Source organism: Xyrauchen texanus, chromosome 8, assembly GCF_025860055.1.
Source record: "Xyrauchen texanus isolate HMW12.3.18 chromosome 8, RBS_HiC_50CHRs, whole genome shotgun sequence".
Taxonomy (NCBI): domain Eukaryota; kingdom Metazoa; phylum Chordata; class Actinopteri; order Cypriniformes; family Catostomidae; genus Xyrauchen; species Xyrauchen texanus.
In genome coordinates, this window is record NC_068283.1 from 32,547,682 (window position 1) to 32,553,928 (window position 6,247).

General features: G+C 35.4%; 1 non-coding gene across 1 annotated transcript; it reads right to left on the reverse strand.

Moving 5' to 3' along the window:
• Positions 1-1,252: 1,252 nt before the first annotated feature.
• Positions 1,253-1,324, reverse strand: trnac-gca (transfer RNA cysteine (anticodon GCA)). The gene has a single exon. It is a non-coding gene; the product is annotated as a tRNA-Cys (tRNA).
• Positions 1,325-6,247: the final 4,923 nt, after the last annotated feature.

Here is a 6,247-nt window from a genome sequence, read left to right on the forward strand (position 1 = left end):
CTCAACCTTGTCAAGACAGAACACCTTGTGATCCGATCCAACCCATCTGTTGACCACAACCTCACCATTCATCTTGGTTTAACAATAGTAAAAATCAGGTAAATCAGATCTTTGCTGTATGAATATGCTGTGCAGCTCCTGATCCAAGCTCTGGTCATTTCAAGACTGGACTACTGCAATGCTCTATTGGCCACCCTCCCAGCTAGCACGATTAAGCCATTGCAGATGGTCCAGAACACAGCAGCATGTCTTGTCTTCAATCAACCAAAGAGGGCTCACATCACCCCAACCTCTTAATTTCACTACACTGGCTACATGTAGCTGCCGGCATCAAATTAAAGGCTTTGACTATGGAACAGCACCCTCAACAACCTCCACCCAATCTGTTGTTACCATCTCAACATTCAGGAAACACATTTCTTCCTGGAGCACTGAACCACTCCACAGTTATGACACTTACTATTTAGATTAATTATCTAATAAAAAAAATCTTTCTTCTGTACTCTCGTAGCTACAACGTGAACTGGTCAGTGCAATACTGCAGATATTGTTGACTTTTGCTTGACAAATTGCTAGTTACGTTCCTCATTTGCAAGTCGCTTTGGATAAAATATAAAATATTATATAAACGAGCCATTCAGCCATGAAGCCAATTCGCAAGCAAAGCCGAAAGGCTAATTCGCCATGGGTTCCTTAGGCTATCTAATACTAAGGTAAAAACAGGAATGTGTTTACTGCTTGTTACAATATTGTGAGCCAATGTGTGCTGAAATGGAAATAAATGTAGACGACTACCTCTTCTTTTAAAGACAACAGATAAACACATATTTTGTAAATTCTCTGTCATGTCACATGATCTTTAAAATTTTGTTTTGAGTCCTAAACTAATCATATCCAGATGAGTCCAAAATAATTGCTTATATAGTAAGGTAGGTTTTTCACAGGAAGGTTGTATCTTAATAAATCTAGCTGTTTTAAATTCATACTTAAAACAAATGTCACCATTACGTTGTTGAACAATGATTAACTTATGCATCTATTAGTTAAATTCTTCAGTGCAGATTTCAGCTGTTACCTTCATAAACACTTTGTCTCTGTGGTAACCAGGACCTGCATTTGTGCTACTAGCTACAAAGGTGTGTGATATTCATGACCACAAAGATTTTTGGCCTGAAATGGTTCTAAGCATTGTTTGTAACAAGTGTTATTAGAAATGTCTTACCATTCATTTTTTTGATCTTTAAAAAACACAAGGGGGCACCCGGATTTGAACCGGGGACCTCTTGATCTGCAGTCAAATGCTCTACCACTGAGCTATACCCCCGTGCTCAATTCATGCTTATAAGTGTTTATTTAAAATGGTACTTATCTAGCTTTCAGACCAACATTTTGTGCTTAATGGTTGTGTAACTGTGAGTGTGACTTCTGTATATTTGTATATGTCTTCAAAGTGAGGTAAACATGATTATGGGCATGAATAAAATGGTATATTGAAATCTCTTAGTTCCTGTTTTGGTCAGTCCTGATGTAACTGGTGTAGTCTGTGTTGGGTATTCCTTGGAATGAGATGGACATCCGTGATTGAGTCGAATCATGGTTTATTATCTAATAAAACCCAAATTAAACCAGTCTTTAAGAACTGTGAGCGTTCGCTCTAGTACCTGTCTTTAAAATAAAAAGGTGTTTTGTGGTGAGAATGTGTTTCATGTTAACTGAAGAGGACGAAAATTAAATATAGCTGTAAACAAGTCAAAACAACAAAAATATAAATGGGAAAAAATAGTATGACACAGTACATATGAATTAAAGGATAACACATCAATAAATTATTTTTAAAGCAAAGATTAAATTAGATTGACTGCAGATTAGCATAAACATACCTACCCCATAAAGACACAATGTCGAAAGGGAAGAGGAGGAGCTAAGACAGGATATTATTGTAATGCACAGAATTGCAGTCAGAAAATGAAAGGGCAGAGAAAGAGTTGAGAGAGTTGCTGAACAGTATCACATTACACTAAGCACAATGAAACCTGCTTCTTTCGAAACACTATGCTACACTTTCACATTCAACAATAACAATCACCAAGAAGACACATCTTGAAAATAGAGTTAAATACACTACTTAAACTGTAGTCATCAAAAAGGGTAATAACCAACTAACTGGAATATGGTTTCTTTTACATAATCCATATAATCTTACATTTTATCTCCTCATTCCCATATCAGTCATTGTGTCTGTTGCCGCTCTATTCTTGAACTCTGAAAATAACCAATAATTTGCCATAAGAGCTGCATAAAATCATTTTGTAGCACTCTGCACCAATAGTGTATTACTCTGAGCATAAGAAACTTTGTATTCAATAAAGCACCATTGCTTGTCCTGATTTTAAAGGGATAATTTCAGGGAAATGTTTTCATTGATTTTTTTTCCCTCTTTGATTTTATTAAATAAAAGAGCTTGTTGAAACAGTTTGTTTGGCACATTTGGATTGTTTTGTGTAAAACTAAATTGTGACTGTTTTGCTACAAGAAACCTTATGTAACTTTATAAGTGGATTTAAAGTGGTCATGACATGAGGACTTTTATTTCAAATTTGACTAAAATTGTTTATTTAAAATTTGTTCTCTGCTTCCTCCACATTGTGATGTCACACTGTGGTAAACATTTGCATCTGACCGCCTCCACAACAACACATCAACCCCTACTTTACCTTATCACTTCAGTAGCAGTGTGTGAGCAGTGAGATGGGAAGGACAGAGCAGGTCAGTCAAGAGCAGAGAGCCAATCCTAACAGTGGGCGTTTGCTGTCAAGTCTTAAAGGAGAAGCAACATCAAAACTGAGCGTTTCTGACAGAGGGTCAGAATAAGGATGGAAAATGATCATGGTTTACAAATATATCAAATAATCTTTACTAATAGTATAAGTAAACCTTAAGGAACCTATAAAATTAATTAATTTTAAGGGGGGAAATATTATAAAAACAATGTAGAATTCCAGCATAGGGCCTATGATTGGAGAATTCTTGGGACGTCATTGAATGTATTGCTTTTGTTTGGGCGACACCTGGTGTCAAAGTATACAACTACATACAGCCCACTTCAAAAATTAGAACATGATCAAATCAGTCTTTCATAAGAATTATGTGTATATTTTCTAATGTGATATTAATAGCTCATTTGGTCTGAGCGCTTGTTTGCAAAGCAGTTGTTTCTTGGTACAATCACATATTTTCATAGTTTTACTTGTTGGCTTAAACAGGCAATAGTTGAGGTTTGAGTTGTCTTTGTCAAAAAGAAAAAGCACTTTATATATAAAAATGGATTCCAAATACGAAAATGAGGCAGTTTCATGATAACAGTCTGCTTTTCAATTTCAAGTCATATTAATTTTTTAACCAAGAGAAAATATTTTAGACATTTAAAAACATTTATGTCAGTGTACAATATTAGTTTGTTATGAATATTTAGGTAAAACCATCAGAATGAAAAATAAAGAATATGAGAGTATCCAGTTCCACCACTAACCCTATTTCTGCATGATACTCAATTAGACAAAAACACTGCATGATACTTTTTTGGAAGTAAGCAATTTATGTCAAGCTACAAGCTATGTCTACACAAGTCTACTTACACTGATCAGCCACAACATTAAAACCACCTGCCTAATATGGTGTTGGTCCCCTCGTGCCACCAAATCAGAGCGAATCGAGTGGTTATCTGAGATACCACTCGATTGGCAAACTTTGTCAGTTTAAACCAGTCTGGCCATTCTCTATTGACCTCTCTCATCATCAAGGCGTTTCCGTCCACAGAACTGTCGCTCGCTGGATGTTTTTTGTTTTTGGCACCATTCTGACTAAATTTTAGAGACTGTTGTGTGTGATAATCCAAGAATGGGGGTGGCAGCATCATGTTGTGGGAGTGCTTTGCTGCAGGATAATAGAAAAATAAATGGCATAATGAGGAAGGAGAATTATATGTATATATTGAAGCAACATCTCAAGACATCAGCCAGGAAGTTAAAACTCGGTCGCAAATGGGTCTTTCAAATGGACAATGACTCCAAGCATTCCTCCAGAGTTGTGGCAAAATGGCCTAAGGACAACAAAGTCAAGGTATTGGAGTGGCCATCACAAAGCCCTGACTTCAGTCCGATAGAAAATTTGTGGGCAGAATTGAAAAATCGTGTGTGAGCAAGGAGGCCTACAAACCTGACTCAGTTACACCAGTTCTGTCTGGAGGAATGGGACAAAATTCCAGCAAATTATTGTGTGAAGCTTGTGAAGGCATCCCAAAACATTTGACCCAAGTTAAACAATGTAAAGTCAATGATACCAAATACTAACCAAGTGTATGTCAACTTTTATCCACTGGGAATGTGATGAAAGTAATAAAAGCTGAAATAAATCATTCTCTCTACTATTATTCTGACATTTCACATTCTTAAAATAAAGTAGTGAAACTAACTGACCTATAGATAGATAGATAGATAGATAGATAGATAGATAGATAGACAGACAGACAGACAGATAGATAGATAGATAGATAGATAGATAGATAGATAGATAGATAGATAGATAGATAGATAGATAGATAGATAGATAGATAGATAGATAGATAGATAGATAGATAGATAGATAGATAGATAGATGCATTTCTTGGCCTGTAACTGTGTGTTCTCCTCGTGATGTAATACCCATAAAATAATTGTACTAAGAGGGCATAGATATTTTTTGTATTATTATTATTATTATTATTATTATTATTATTATTATTATTAAAATGTGTTTGTGGCATGCTGAAATCGGATACAAAAGGAGTCTGATGATATATGTGAATTCATGCATTCATGACTATAAAATTATTTCCTTTTTCAGAGTCTACCTCAGAATGATGAGACCCAAGCCACCTGTTACCTGTTACCTGTTTAGGCCAACAAGTATAATGCAAAGAAAATATGAAAGGGTATCCAGCATCAAACTAGGGACTAATTACTCTTCAAGCATGTGTTATGATCATCTGAAATATACCCAGATTAATTACATCGTGAATATGACAAAAAAAAACAAAAAGAGTTTGGTGTAAAATCCTACTTTTAGGCGAAATACTCAGCCACCAGGTGTCGCTCAAACAAAGGACGACACAGACTGGAGCAAAGATCATGCTAATAAAAGAAGCATTTTGTCGCATTGTATTCTAAATTGAAACACAACACCATATATGTAAGGAATAATTGACGACGGGCCGTTGAATTATGTAAGGAATAATTGACGACGGGCCGTTGAATTATTAGAAAAATAATGCACACCCGGGGTGGTAATGCGGTCACGACGCGAAGCGGAGTTTTTGTCATTAAAACGCTCTTGTATTTAGGACTAATTTCTTACGCATCTAATCCCATGCCTCCGTTGCTAATTCCAAAACGTCATTTTAGAGTTAGTAACGGAGGTTTGAGCCACTGACAGCAGACTAATGCAGTTATTAGTGTAGTTATTAGAGAGACAGAGGTTGCAATAATGAGACAGAAAATCATGTGCTTGGAACTACTTTAGCCGTGCGTTTCCCTGAAAATAATTGCACACCTTAGAACGTTCTCAACCAATCAGAATCAAGCATTCAACAGCCCTGTAGTATAAAATGATATATATGGTGTTGTGTTTCAATTTAGAATAGAATTATAACGTATGAATTAATAAATAAATTAAATAATATGACGCACATGATTTTCTGTCTCATTATTGCAACCTCTGTCTCTGGATATACAATGTAAATGGTCTGTGTGAACTCTCAAAAACACTCAAAGATGAGTTTGTCTTAGTCTTGCTGAATGAGAGAATGAACTAAATAAATATTGTTGGTGAACAATATAAATATGTAAAAATATGGGGGAACTATAGCTGGTGAAAATATAGAATTTACAGTAAAAATAATAATTGTGAATTACTTTTATGCTGTCTTTATGTGATATTTGCTGCTTGCGTCGGAACTGGCATTGTATGGACCTACAGACTTGAAATATTCCTCTAAAAATATTTGTTTGTGTTCTGCTAAAGAAAGAAAGTCATACCCATCTGAGATGGCATTAGGGTGAGTAAATGACGAGAGAGATTTCATTTTTAGGTGAACTGTCCCTTTAAATATGTCAGCGTGCGTAATAAAATATCTGTTTGAGATATAAAATGTTTAAAAAATATATAAGGCATAAACAAAGAAAAGTAAGTAAACATGTAACATTTTGAGCAG